General features: G+C 36.9%; 1 protein-coding gene across 2 annotated transcripts in view; it reads right to left on the reverse strand.

Annotated features, from left to right (window-relative positions):
* Positions 1 to 16,163, reverse strand: part of CDK19 (cyclin dependent kinase 19) — a 178,102-nt gene that overhangs the window by 70,127 nt on the left and 91,812 nt on the right. The gene's annotated exons all lie outside the window — the stretch shown is intronic.

Consider the following 16,163-nt stretch of genomic DNA (forward strand, 5'->3'; position numbering starts at 1 on the left):
CTTTATTCTTTTTGTTGCAATGGTAAATGTAAGTGTTTCCTTAATTTCTCTTTCAGATTTTTCATCATTAGTGTATAGGAATGCAAGAGATTTCTGTGCATTAATTGTGTATCCTGCAACTTTACCAAATTCATTAATTAGCTCTAGTAGTTTTCTGGTGACATCTTTAGAATTCTCTATGTATAGTATCATGTCATCTGCAAACAGTGACAGCTTTACTTCTTCTTTTCCAAATTGTATTCCTTTTATTTCTTTTTCTTCTCTGATTGCCATGGCTAGGCCTTCCAAAACTATGTTGAATAATAGTGGTGAGAGTGGACATCCTTGTCTTGTTCCTGATCTGAGAGGAAATGCTTTCAGTTTTTCACCATTGAGAATGATATTTGCTGTGGGTCTGTCATATATATGGCCTTTATTATGTTGAGGTAGGTTCCCTCTATGCTGACTTTCTGGAGAGTTTTTATCATAAATGGGTGTTGAATTTTGTCAAAAGCTTTTTCTGCATCTATTGAGATGATCATATGGTTTTTATTCTTCAATTTGTTAATATGGTGTATCACACTGATTAATTTGCATATAATGAAGAATCCTTGCATCCCTGGGATAAATCCCACTTGACCATGGTGTATGATCCTTTTAATGTGTTGTTGGATTCTGTTTCCTAGTATTTTGTTGAGGAGTTTTGCATTTTTATTCATCAGTGATACTGGTCTGTAATTTCCTTTTTTTGTAGTATCTTTGTTTGATTTCAGTATCAGGGTGATAATGGCCTCATAGAATGAGTTTGGGAGTGTTCCTTCCTCTGCAATTTTTTGGAAGAGTTTGAGAAGGATGGGTGTTAGCTCTTCTCTAAATGTTTGATAGAATTCACCTGTGAAGCCATCTGGTCCTTGACTTTTGTTCGCTGGAAGATTTTTAATCACAGTTTCAATTTCATCACTTGTGATTGGTCTGTTCATATTTTCTATTTCTTCCTGGTTCAGTCTTGGAAGGTTATACCTTTCTAAGAATTTGTCCATTTCTTCCAGGTTGTCCATTTTATAGGCACAGAGTTGCTTGTAGTAGTCTCTTAGGATGCTTTGTAATTCTGGGGTGTCTGTTGTAACTTCTCCTTTTTCATTTCTTATTATATTGATTTGAGTTCTCTCCCTCTTTTTCTTGATGAATCTGGCTATTGGTTTATCAATTTTGTTTATCTTCTCAAAGAACCAGCTTTTAGTTTTATTGATCTTTGCTATTGTTTTCTTTGTTTCTATTTCATTTATTTCTGCTCTGATCTTTATGATTTCTTTCCTTCTGGTAACTTTGGGTTTTGTTTGTTCTTCTTTTTCTAGTTCCTTTAGGTGTAAGGTTAGATTGTTTATTTGAGATGTTTCTTGTTTCTTGAGGTAGGCTTTTATTGCTATAAACTTATCTCTTAGAAATGCTTTTGCTGCATCCCATAAGTTTTGGACCATTGTGTTTTCATTGTCATTTGTCTCTAGGTATTTTTTGATTTCGCCTTTGATTTCTTCAGTGATCTCTTGGTTATTTAGTAACATAGTGTTTAGCCTCCATGTGTTTGTGTTTTTTACCTTTCTTCCTCTGTAATTCATTTCTAATCTCACAGCATTGTGGTCAGAAAAGATGCTTGATATGATTTCAGTTTTCTTAAATTTACCGAGGCTTGATTTGTGACCCAAGATGTGATCTATCCTGGAGAATGTTCTGTGTGCACTTGAGAATAAAGTGTAATCTGCTGTTTTTGGATGGAATGTCCTATAAAGATCAATTAAATCTAGCTGGTCTATTCTGTCATTTAAAGCTTGTGTTTCCTTATTTATTTTCATTTTGGAAGATCTGTCCATTGGTGTAAGTGAGGTGTTAAAGTCCCTCACTATTATTGTGTTACTGTCGATTTCCTCTTTTACAGCTGTTAGCAGTTGCCTTATGTATTGAGGTGCTCCTATGCTGGGCGCATATATATTTAAAATGGTTATATCTTCTTCTTGGATTGATCCCTTGATCATTATGTAGTGTCCTTCCTTGTCTCTTGTAACATTCTTTATTTTAAAGTCTATTTTATCTAATATAAGTATTGCTACTCCAGCTTTCTTTTGATTTCCATTTGCATGGAATATCTTTTTCCGTCCCCTCACTTTCAGTCTGTATGTGTCCCTAGGTCTGAAGTGGGTCTCTTGTAGACAGCATATATATGGGTCTTGTTTTTGTATCCATTCAGCAAGCCTGTGTCTTTTGGTTGGAACATTTAATCCATTCATGTTTAAGGTAATTATCGATATGTATGTTCCTATGACCATTTTCTTAATTGTTTTGGGTTTGTTTTTGTAGGTCCTTTTCTTCTCTTGTGTTTCCCACTTAGAGAAGTTCCTTTAGCATTTGTTGTAGAGCTGGTTTCGTGGTGCTGAATTCTCTTAGCTTGTGCTTGTCTGTAAAGCTTTTGATTTCTCCATCGAATCTGAATGAGATCCTTGCCGGGTACAGTAATCTTGGTTGTAGGTTCTTCCCTTTCATCACTTTAAATATGTCATGCCACTCCATTCTGGCTTGTAGAGTTTCTGCTGAGAAATCAGCTGTTAACCTTATGGGAGTTCCCTTGTATGTTATTTGTCGTTTTCTCCTTGCTGCTTTCAATAATTTTTCTTTGTCTTTAATTTTTGCCAGTTTGATTACTATGTGTCTCGGCGTGTTTCTCCTTGGGTTTACCCTGTATGGGACTTGCTGTGCTTTCTGGACTTGGGTGGCTATTTCCTTTCCCATGTTAGGGAAGTTTTCGACTATATTTCTTCAAATATTTTCTTGGGTCCTTCCGCTCTCTCTTCTCCTTCTGGGACCCCTATAATGCGAATGTTGTTGCGTTTAATGTTGTCCCAGAGGTCTCTTAGGCTGTCTTCATTTCTGTTCATTCATTTTTCTTTATTCTGTTCCACAGCAGTGAATTCCACCATTCTGTCTTCCAGGTCACTTAACCGTTCTTCTGCCTCAGTTATTCTGCTATTGATTCCTTCTACTGTAGCTTTCATTTCAGTTATTGTATTGTTCATCTCTGTTTGTTTGTTTTTTAATTCTCCTAGGTCTTTGTTAAACATGTCTTGCGTCTTCTCGATCTTTGCCTCCACTGTTTTTCCGAGGTCCTGGATCATCTTCACTATCATTATTCTGAATTCTTTCTCTGGAAGGCTGCCTATCTCCACTTCATTTAGTTGTTTCTCTGGGGTGCTATCTTGTTCTTTCATCTGGTACATAGCCCTCTGCCTTTTCATCTTGTCTATCTTTCTGTGAATGCGGTTTTTGTTCCACAGGCTGCAGGATTGTAGTTCTTCTTGCTTCTTCTGTCTGCCCTCTGGTGGATGAGGCTATCTCATCCTGTCCTTTTTGAAGCCTTTTCCTGATGGCCCCTTTTTATCTTTCTCTGCCCACCACCCACCCTCTCTCAAAATACAACTGGACACGCTTCACTGGTACCAAACTGAAACAGAGTCACTTATGTCAGGGATAAACTGGAGATGGTCAACCCAGGTGCATAAAGGAAACTAACCTAATCTTACAGGAATTTAGAGCTCCTATCAGAAATCAACGGAGGACACCAGCCAATCCCCAAATGCCAAGTCTTTCATGTCACCTCTGGACTTCCTTGTTCACATGACTCAGGCAACCATCCAAAGTCAAGAAAGAAGACCACTAGGCAATCAATCAGCTGAAAAAGCCAAATAACTGCCATATCTATCCCATAAAAATTCCTTAGTCTGTGAGCGACTCAGAACTCATTGCTCCTGTAGCCTTGAGTTTCCCAGCTTACAAGTTGAAGCCTCCCAATAAACTCATCTTTCTGCTTTGTTTTATTGAGTATGCAGAGTTTGTCTTTTGACATATCCCATTATTCTCACTTACCTCTATCATACCACTTATAACATCTGATTGTTTTATAGCACCTGACCGTCTAGACAGTCACCTGCCACTGGAACAATCCTTTTTCATTCATCTTATTCCCCAAAGCCTATGACAGAACTTGACATATAACATGGCTAGGCAAAGTGAAATACAAAAGATTACTGCCCAAAGCTTTTTTAATACAAAATTCAAGACTATCCACCAAAGCAACACCCTAACTAGATATCTATAGCTTTGCCAACAATCCACATCACCATTAGACCTACTGAATTTGAGCCCTAGAAATAAGCAATAACAAAACAGAATCATTTCCAAATAGAAATAAATGTACTATTTTTGCCCTGATTATGAAGGATGTAAGTTAAAACATAACTCAGTGTACACTATATTTCTTCCCAGATGTAAATGGGATTAAAACTATAATTCTACATGCAGAAATGTGTTTCAATTATATTGCTATGTTTCCATCGGCCTTAATTTTACAGATTTTCTATAGTCACAAAAATGGCTGTTGCAGTTCTGAAAAGAGTGATGAAATCTATATTAGAAGTCATAAATCTTTCATTCATCTACCATGAGTCATTTTTGCTTAACTGGTATATCTTATGTTAATAACTTAGGGTAGGGACATAGAGAGTTTTAAACATTTTTACATTGTAAAAGTAATACATGCTCAATTGCAAAATCTGAATCAGAAGACATAGAAAAGCACAAAGAAGAAAATGTACATCATTGGTAATCCTACCAACCAAAGACAACTTGTTAATATTTTGATATGTATCTCCTAAACTTTCTCCTATGCACATATACATATGATAATAATAACAATCACCATGACCATGAAAAGGCTGCCATTTTTTATGATCACAGAATAATACAGGAACCATACTAAGCAATTCAGCCACATTATTTCATTTAATCTTCAAAAAAACCCAATGAGATAGGTACTGTTTCTAGCTCTCTTTCAGAGCAGAAAAACTAAGGAGGCTTAGAGGCTGAACAACTTGGCACAAAGTCACAAAGTTAATAAATGGCAGAATAAGAATTAAGATAAATCTTTTGATGCCTAGGTTCCAGATCCTATCTGTCTATCTATGTACATGTGTATGTACACTCACATACACACACATAATATTTTCAAATATGTACACCAAAATATAGGAACACACTAACCACAGTTCTGTAACCAGCCTTTTTTCACTTAACATATTGGAAACAACTTTTCTGTCAATAAATGTCTGTATCAGCAGTTTTGATGGCTGCATAGCATTCCACTGTCTGGTTACGAAATAGACTGCTTTAAATAGTACATTTGTGTTATTCCAATATTATATATGCTTTTAATAGTATAAATATTAATATTATAAAAATTATGATAATTATTAAAACTATAATTTATAAAAATTATAAATATAAATAAGCATTTATCAATGCTGTGATAAATAGCTTTGTACATTTGTCTAATTAACTCCTTAAGATAAAAATAACCAAAAGAGAAAAGCTCTTTTTTAAGGCTTTTGGTACTTATTCAGTTCCTACCTACATTTCAAGTGCTCAGAAGTCCTACAACTAGTGGCTACAGTATTGAACAGCACAGCTACTTCCCTCATTGCAGAGTTCCATTTGACAGCGCTGGTCTAGATTGTTCTAGATCATGCAGATCATTGTTCAATTTCTAAATAGTGCACAGCTTCCCCTCTCGACGTGAAGCTGGTTAGGGTAGGAAGCCCCTCTATATACACATACTCCTGGAGACCACCCTCTGCTCTGACCCTACAGCTGCATCACATAGGATGTGCTCTAGAGCAGCGGTCCCCAACCTTTTTGGCACAAAGGACCGGTTTCGTGGAAGACAATTTTTCCATGGACCAGGGGTGGGGGGGTGGGGGGGGGTCAGGGATGATTCAAGTGCACATTTATTGTGCACTTTATTTCTATTATTATTACATTGTAATATATAATGAAATAATTATACAACTCACCACACTGCAGAATCAGTGGGAGCCCTGAGCTTGTTTTCACTTGCCACTCACTGATAGGGTTTTGATATGAGTCTGCAAGCAATTGACTTATTATGGTCTCTGTGAAGTCAAACCTCTCTGCTAATGATAGTCTGTATTTGCAGCCGCTCCCCAGCGCTAGCATCACTGACTCAGCTCCACCTCAGATCATCAGGCTTTAGAGTCTCATAAGGAGCGCGCAACCTAGATCCCTCGCGTGCGTAGTTCACTGTAGGGTTCGCGCTCCTATGAGACTCTAATGCCACCGCTGATCTGACAGGAGGCGGAGCTCAGGCGGTAATGCGAGGAACAGGGAGCAGCTGTAAATACAGATGAAGCTTTGCTCCCTCGACTGCTGCGCACCTCCTGCTGTGCAGCCTGGTTCCTAACAGGTCACAGACTGGTACCAGTCCGTGGCCCAGGGGCTGGGGCCCCCCGCTCTAGAGTGTCAGCTCCCTCCTCCTGCAGCTCCACCGAGGCTAGGAGATCGAGATTTTACCTACTGATATTACTGTTCCTATTCTTGTCTCCAGCCCTGGCTCCCAGCCTGAACATGTTACTAGATTTACACGGAGGAGCAGGCTTTCTGACCAACCTTAGTAAGTTTCCCTTGAACGTGCTGGCTGGCAACTGGCAAGTGTGCCCTCACTCTACTCTTACCTTTACTGTTTCCTACCAAAGCTCTTCAATATGATGACACTGGGAATGAGACCCTTTTTTAATTTTCCAAGAGTGAAATAAATTCTTCTGAATTCTACCATTTGGGTTCTTTCAACAGAAAACTGGTAAGAGGGTGAAAGGTGAATCACTACCTTGAACTCAGAAATTAACGCTTTTAAAATACATAGATATTAAAACAGTTTTCAATAACAACTTGATATCTAAACTGGCTCTCTTTACTCTTCCATTTAAAATCTACTTAAGAAATCAGTACCTGGAAAAGGTTTCCCTTAGTAAAGTGTCAGAATATAATAAGCAAGAAACAGCAAATTGTCACAAATTTATTTTGTAAACAGCAACTGGACTCTACATAGTATCATTACTCATGGAAATGCAATTTCCTTGAGGTAGAAAGGAAAGAGGTATTGTCCAATTTTCTACATAAGAAAATAAATATCAGCTCCCATGTAATTACAGAATGAAAGAGCAAAGACAAAAAAATAGAAATTCTGGGAATGTAAATTGATACAGCCACTATGGAAAAGAGTATGGAGGTTCCTTAAAAAACTAAAAATAGAACTACCATATGACCCAGCAATCCCACTACTGGGCATATACCCTGAGGAGACCATAATTCAAAAAAACACATGAACCCCAATGTTCACAGCAGCACTATTCACAGTACCCAGGACATGGAAGCAATCTAAATGTCCATCAACAGAGGAATAGATAAAGAAGATGTGGTACATATATACAGTGGAATATTACTCAGCCATAAAAAGGAATGAAATTGGGTCATTTGTAGAGACGTGGATGGACCTAGAGCATGTCATACAGAGTGCAGTAAGTCAGAAAGACAAAAGCAAATATCGTATAATAACACATATATATGGAATCTAGGAAAATGGTGTAGATGATCTTATTTGCAAAGCAGAAATAGAGACACAGAGAACAAATGTATGGATACCAAGGGGGAAAGGGGTGGGGTGGGAGGAATTGGGAGGCTGGTATTGACACATATACATTATTGATACTATGTATAAAATAGACAACTGATGGGACCATACTGTATAGCACAGGGAACTCTACCTAATGCACTGTGATAAGCTAGGAGGGAGGGGATATCTGTATACGTGTGGCTGATTCATTTTGTTGTGCAGTGGGGGCTAACACAACATTGTAAAGCAACCATGCTCCAATAAAATTTTTTTAAAAAACAGAAATTCTAATTCAAATTCTAATTCACAATCATACCAGGAAGCCCATTTTAAGAAGCTGTATTATTCTTGAAAACTTTATACACCATCAAAAATATATATGAGTACAATCTGACCAAAATTAATATTAAAGATAAAACCTCTTATGCGCAATCACGTTATTTGTTAGCGATATACAACTGTACTGCATGACGTTACTGTTTTGCGAAGCAGACAAATAGGATTTTGACTTAAGGAATTCATCATCACAAAAAAGATTACAGTATCAATTCTTACTTCATGCTCAAACTCACTCTAATTCAGAGTACAGAGCTGAAAATATTATGACATACAAAGTAGATCACATATAACAATGCAAAGTACATACTAGACACCATTTAAGAAGAAAGGATGCTTGTGACCAGAAAAAGCAAAAAACAATAGAAAGAAATTAATTTCTAAACAAAAAAACAAAACTAGTCTTCAAGCCAACTCAAACAAAAACAGTTTTGTTATATAAGCTTTCACTTCATGCTTTGTCTAAGTGCCAAGACTGTCTTGTGAGGGAAGATCTGTTCTGTCTCCTCAGCAACTCACCTGGGAGTCATTTTATCTCATCTGGGAGAAGCTCTGAAACCACCATGTTCTATGACTGCCAGACCTGGCTGACTTGTACATAGGATCAGGAGCCAACCACATAGAAACAACTCTGAACAGTACCCTGGGGCAACAGTCAAAAGATAGAGCAGGTCTGAATAGAAATAAAACACACCCCTAAAACACACAAGAGGAATCTAATCCTCAATGCTACAGACTTCACTTCCCATTAGATTCAAGTACTACATCCAAAAAACAAAAAAGAGGCAAGCCACAACTGATCTAATCTTATCCTGTCTATATAATAAGAGCTTCAAAATAATTTACAGCTATTAGGGGTGCCCCTTATAAAGTTCTCAAAAGCAAGAAAGGCAATGTAAGAAATGAGAGCCATTTTATACAGAAAAGAAATTCAAGTACATGAAAAAGCTAATGCTTTTTCAACCTAAAATCCGACACCAATTAAACCTGATGAAAAGAGAAAAAATGACACCTACTATAGGTTTCTTAGGGATATACTGTGATACATAATATTAGTGTCTACATATTTATATGTTAATAATAGATAAACACTGAATGCCAGCTATTTGCTGTAGGGAAGTATTAACAAAGTAATGAATTGTGCCTATTTATTAATTATACTTCTACATCCAAGGCTAATTAGTTTTTTAAGGAAGGGCTTGTCTTTTTTTTTTTTTTTTTTTTTTTTTTGGTACGCCAGCCTCTCACCGCCGTGGCCTCTCCCGTTGCGGAGCACAGGCTCCGGATGCGCAGGCCCAGCAGCCATGGCTCACGGGCCCAGCCACTCTGCGGCATGTGGGATCTTCCCGCACCGGGGCACGAACCCGTGTCCCCTGCATTGGCAGGCGGACTCCCAACCACTGCGCCACCAGGGAAGCCCAAGGAAGGGCTTGTCTTGACAAAAGTGCTTAGTAAATGAAAACATGATTTGGATTTCAAAAGGGTGTTTGAATTATACAAGTCTTACATTTTATACCGGGCTCAACAGACTTTTTATGTACTACAGCTTTAACAGAGGTAAGCAAATTTCATCATCAATTAAAACTGGGAAAGTCCTAGTGCTTTATCCATCCCTCAAAAAAAGATTTTGGTATGATTAAGTAAGAAGGAGCAAGAAAATCACTGAAAGACAACAATCTGACACTTGGAAGTAAAAGGAAAGAAAGTGAGATTTATCTTAATGGAGAATTTATAGGCTAACTAAATACATATATTGGATTACCCAAATAGTTTGCTCGTGTTTTTCTGTAACATCTTAACAGGAAAACCCGAATGAACGTTTTGGCCAATAGAAGACAATAAGTTTATTAAATAGATCATATGAACCGCAGGTATTTTTTGGTCCTAGCTGGTAAGAGTAGCTACCTTTTCCTTTTCTTTTTTTTTCTTTTTTACTGCAGTTGTACAAATTCGCCATGCTCTGAGATAGTGTCTCCTCGACTGATGTTATGTAAGACTTCAATAGCTGTGCTCCCCTCTCTCCCCTGCCAAAAAAGTTCTGGGCTCAAGTAAGTTTGGAAATCCTGAGTTGAACAGGTTTCTTGATTACATCTCAGAGCCCTTAGCATGCTAAGGTATGCTATGGCCCTCCAGCAACCTTTCCTAAATATATTTGACCATGGAATCCTCCCCCTTCCAAAGCAGAGCTTCCAGTAATATTTGCAGGTACCAGTATTCTGTGCAACATGATTTGGGAAAGAAATACTACTCTCAAGACAGCCTACATGTTCTATGTTGAACAGACACATACATTTACTAGATAAGCTGTACAATAAACATTAAACAACATTGGATCTTTTGAAATAGCAGGCTTATATGGAACCATAGTGCTAACGTCTATGGACGATTTCTCTTCTAACAGATTTCACAAAGAAGACAGGGCCTTTGCTTTATTAGCTCTCATTCTCCCCTCCTCCTTATCCCTGTCTTTACGGTCCTTGCTATCCAGGTTTCCTTGGTAAGGCAGAGGAAGCAAGGATGATGAAACATAAAAGGATCTATGTAAGTGAACAGGACCATGGGGAAGCAGGATAAACAAGATGTTTATCCACAGTGGCTGGAAACTGTCACTAGAGGAGTAGGTTAGTTAAAGAAAGGGAGCTAGGGCTTCCCTGGTGGCGCAGTGGTTGAGAGTCCGCCTGCCGATGCAGGGGACACGGGTTCGTACCCTGGTCCGGGAAGATCCCACATGCCGCAGAGCGGCTAGGCCTGTGAGCCATGGCCGCTGAGCCTGCGCGTCCAGAGCCTGTGCTCCGAAACGGGAGAGGCGACAACAGTGAGAGGCCCGCATACCGCCAAAAAAAAAAAAAAAAAAAAGGGAGCTAGATTAGTGCTAATCAAGGAGAATATAGTTTCACCTCAGAAAGGCATGCATGAAGCTCACAACAGCAGGAAGTCAAGCAGATCTAGAGTAAGATAGCAAGGGAAAGTGTAAAAGGTCGCGAGACACTGTTCATGACTGAAAAGAGAGCCGGCTAGTTAAAAAGCAACGTACTAGCCACAATACGCTGCATGAGACTGCCTTGTAGTGCTTTATTCTAAGGTTCTTTGTACCTAACAAAATTCCTTTGAATGAGGCCTAAAACAGACATATCTTTAATCAAAACCTCTAAAGAATGTTAATTTGACTTCATATATATTTTCACCAAACAATGTTTTATAATTTTTATAAGTACAAAATAACAATGTTGAAATAAAGTTTCCTTTGATTTTAAAATTTTTACTTTGGTAATATTTTACTAAGAAAAGGATTATAATCATACTGCATATTCTTTTTTTTACTGGGATAAAATTTATATAACACAAACTTTACCATTTTAAAGAATATAATTCGGTGACTTCAAGTACATTCATTCATAATGTTGTGCAACCATCACCACTATCTAATTCCAGAATATTTTCATCATCCCCAAAGAAATCCCATACCCAGTAAGCAGTTACTCCCCACTCCTCCCTCATCCCAGCCCCTGGCAACCATTAACCTGCTTTCTGTCTCTATGGATTTGCCTACTCTGGACTTTTCATAAAATGGAATCACCTAATATGTGGCTTTTTGTGTCTGGCTTCTTTCACTTAATGTTATTAAGGTTCAGCCATACTGCAGCAAGTATCAGTACTTTACTCATTCTCATAGGTGAATAATATTCAATATATAGATACACCACATTTTGTTTATCCATTAATCAGCTGGTAGACATGTGAGTTGTTTCCACATTTTGGCTATTATGAATAATGCTACTATAAACATTTGTGTACAAGTTTTTGTTTGAACACCTGTTTTCAGTCCTCTTGGGTATATACATAGGAGTGGAATTGCTGGGTTGTACGGTAATTCTATGTTTAACTTTTTGAAGAACCACCAAAATATTTTCCACAGCATCTACACTATTTTACATTCCCACCAGCAGTGTATGAGGGTTCCAACCTCCACATCTTCACCAACAGTTATTATTTTCCTTTTATTATTATTGTTGTTGTTGTTGTTGTTATCATTCTAGTGGATATGAAATGGTATCTCACTGCGGCTTTGATTTCATAATATCTAACTTATCAAATAGTAGCTTACTAAGTGAGACTCAACATTATGTTAGTAGGTTAACGGGGTCAAAATTAACTTGGTCATTTAAACTCAGCCAATATTTTTTGAACATTCTTATATACAAGACACAGTGTAAGCTTTAAGTACTTAATTAATTAAAAGTCTAACGAATCTTTAATGTCTTTACAATGGTGCTATCATTCATTTTGTGTGTTCAGCTCCTTGGCAAAAACTTTATTTAAATGATCATCAAATCTCTGAACCTTGAAATGTCATGCAATTTGCTTTTCATAGCATTTTTATATGATTAAGTAATAAACCAAAAACAATGGAACATCTTTCTTTCATAAGAATAATTTTAAAGTATTTTTGGATTGTAAATATTTTTATATTAGCATCCTAAAATAGTTGGCACTACTCAGTGACATTCTTCATGAACAAAAGCATATTACATTTATTAAGAAAGCATACATTTTCTCTATGGAAGGAAGTGTAACAATACTAATTGTGTTTTTAATCCATGGGGACCATTAAGTTGAGTTACATAAATAATATTGTAACTTCTCTTCTGAGCTTGGGATAGGCAGATAATGAAAAATATATATAACGTAATTAATTTACAGATGTAAAATGTTTCCTTAATTCCACATCTAACACTTAACTTTTAAGAATTTTTTAAAAATTTAAATAATACTAAAGTAAATTTGTGATTACAAATTTACCAACATATTTATCATGTTTATCAGAGTATTTAACATATTACACCATAGAATTAATAAGCACTCTCTCTGTATAAAAAAATAAGCCAAGCCATAAAACTCATACTTCATCTATTTATAAAAAGTATCCATCACTGGGCCATTTGCGAGTTCAAGCATTTTATTAAACTTTAATTTGAAAATCATGACAAAGAAGAATATCTAATGAATGACATGGGAACAGTGTGCACTGTGTAATCCCAGGTAATGCTGGTGCTGAGGATTCAGTAAACACACTGTGAGAACCACTACCTTAGATCACTGCAAAGAGTCTTCCTACAGAAAGATCCATTTAGAGAAGTATAAAATAATCTTTCTAGAATATTTAGTCAGACATGCCTAGGATAGTCGCAGGCTTTGACAGACTCCTCAAGATAAACAGGAAACAGGGGCTCAAGTGTATCACTCCACAAAGTCTACATATTTCTCAAAACAACACTTTAAATCCTTTGGTGGAATAAAGCAGACAATCAATCAATAAGAACTTAGAGCTCTGTACATATTATACACTTCAACTAACATTTACAACAGCACTCTGGAAATCTGAGATGGAGAAATAAATCTTGTTTCAAGTCTTTGATTCCATTAGAAAGTCACTCTTGTTTTCAAGACTCTCATTTTTTGATTCTTCCTGTTGAACACATTTTAAACATTGAATATGAAGAGACAAAAAAGGAAGATTCCCAGGTGCCAGGAACAAAGAGAGAAACTGAATCAGAGCCAAAAGAAGGAGCTGATATGAAAAGCCTATGGGGATTTGAGACCTGGAAACAGGTCCTAGAAGCTGGGGTTCTAAATTCGTACTCAAAAACAGAAGATGATGTCTTAGTTGTGTATGTTTGAGGCACTGGAACGAGCCTCCTCCACAGAGCCCAGAGCCTATGAAGAACAACAGTGAGAAGTTGGTGAAAAGAGGACTAGAAAAACTCTATCCAATGGCCTAGTGAAGCAGTAAGAAGTGTGCTGCATGTCCTGGGCCTTGTGTTGTGCAGTATGTAGAACACATGCAAGGCAAAGAGAAACCTTAAAATCAGAGAGAAAACAGATTTCCTAGAAAGGCAAGGCTATTACACTGACAGCAGACATCACATCAGCAGAAAACAAGGCCAGAGGACCATGAATCTTCAAAGTGCTGAAAAAACTAACTTCTAATTCTATATCCAGCTAAATTCTATTTCAAAAATGAGGGCAAAATAGACATTTTTGGTCAAAGTCCCCCCAAAAAATTGTCGTTAAACAAGGCCTTGATGAAAAAAACACTAAAAATATACCTCAATAAGGAGTGTGCACAAAAAAGAATTATGTAAGTAAATCTAAATAAGCCCTGACTGTAAAGAAACTAAAAATATACAAAGTTGGGGGGGGGGCGGTAGTTAAATTAAAAAACGGTAGAACTAAAATAATAGAGAGAAATAACAGGAGGGAGAGAGCTAAGTTAAAGAGTTCTAAAGTTCTTGTACTACTTGGAGGAAGCTAGAAAAACTTGAGAATTTAAGTCAAATATGTATGTAAAAATGCAAGAGTAATTATAATTACTAAATCAGAAAGAATATGTTATTTCCAAATCAGAAGTCTAGAAAAAAAGGAAACAAGGAAAACTCGATCCATACTTCAGAAGTCAGAAAAGAAGGGGGAAAAAAATCAAAGCATGGGACATAGAAAACATGAGAATAAGACAGAAATAAATCTAAATATACAAATAAGCACATTAATGTAAACAGATTAAATTCTCCCAACTCAAAAAGGATGCCTAGATTAGAAAGGATATTAAATTTAAAAGAGAATTAAAAATAATTCCACTTTAAAATTCGTGAATCACTATATTATATACCTGAAATTTATATAATATTGTACATCAACTCTACCTCAATAAAAAAATAAACAATTTTTTAAAATTATAGTTCCACAAAAATCAATTTCAATTAGAAGGGTGTTACTGTTTCTCAGGAATAAAGAGCTAGAATAGTAAGCAGAATGGTTTTTTAACATGCCAGTGGTTTAACAATCTGATAGATTACAAGTGTTCTGAAAATCCTGATTCATGAAGCTATGTAGCAGCAAATGGAATCAGCATCCCCCAGTGCTTTGAGACTTGTACTTTGGAGAATCAATGAACTTCTCTGCAATAGAAAACAACCTTACATTGCACTGCCATTTCAAAAGAAGCTTTTGACAAGGCAGTGATTCAGGGCCCTGACTGGGATAAAGTGTGACTTTCAAGACACTGGACAAGACTTCTTTCAGGATCTTTGGCAGAGTCTCTGATGCTAATGTAAAAGCAATGATTCATAGAGACCTATGGAGCGTCTTCCTTCACCAAAACAGCAAAACCAGATGTGTTACCAGGTACCCCATCAGCTTTGATGGCAAGCCACTTTTCACTGTTTTATCTCTCAATGGTCTTTCCAGTTCCCAAAATGAGTTTACAAAACAAGAATTCTTGATGGCATCAGCATGCTCTTAAAGGACAAAAAAGAGAAACTAGCTTCACTAAGTATCATCAGAACTCATTCGGTTACATGCTGAAAGAAAATAGCATAAGTGCTGACTCTTTTAAAAGCTTGTTTGAGGGACTACCAGGAAAAAAATGTCCATGATTCTAGAAGAGGCCCTCGTTGTTCTACTCTTGCCCACAAACCATCCAGAGTTCAGAGGGCTTCACCCAGGCCTCCCCAATCTTACTGCTACTTTAGCTTACAAGATTTTTAAGATAAGGCTTTTGTGTTGGGGCAAATCCCAATTTAGGTAAGGTTCCAACCTTTTCAAATTAAGCCACCTTCTTGTCAAAACAATTTCACACTGTCCAGTAAGCTTTCTATCTGGGCAGACATAGGGGCCTCTTCAGCTTTGCAGGCTTCCGGCTTCCATTAGCAAGAACCTTGCCAGATGAGAGAAAGCTCAGCTCTGTATCCCTGCACCCTCAATCTTTTAGAGTAAGACCAAAAGACACACAAGTTTTGCCCTACTTTCTTTTTCTTTTCTCTACTTTTTCCCTTTTTTTACTGTAGTTATTTTTTTTCCATTTAAACTAGACTCTGCATAAATACAGATGACATAGTAAAATACAGATGACATAGTAAAGTTTCATTGATTCTTATCAATGGGAAACTGTTCAATATAGTCGCCTATACATGAAGCAACAATGAAAACTACACATAATCTAAATGGAAACACTAATGATCCATGAACCTTGTACTTGTGTAAAGTAAGGGAAGGTAAAAAAATACCTATACAGTTTTGACTTGAGGAGAAAAAAAGCTTTAAAAAGGCAATTTTCAAAGTAACAGAAAAATGTATTTTTAAAACCCTTTTTTTGTTTGTTTTCAACCTTCAGTTCACAAACTCCTAAAGTCCTAAAATCCATTCATGGATAAAGAATTCCTGATCTCTTACCTTTAAAGTCATAAAATATGGATTTGCAACCAAACAAAATACTGGCAAATATTGGACTTGACTACAATAGGCAGAATGTATTTTCCAAAGATGGCCACAACAGTAACTC

This window comes from Grampus griseus, assembly GCF_964374135.1.
Source record: "Grampus griseus genome assembly, chromosome: 13".
In the NCBI taxonomy this organism is placed as follows: Eukaryota; Metazoa; Chordata; class Mammalia; order Artiodactyla; family Delphinidae; genus Grampus; species Grampus griseus.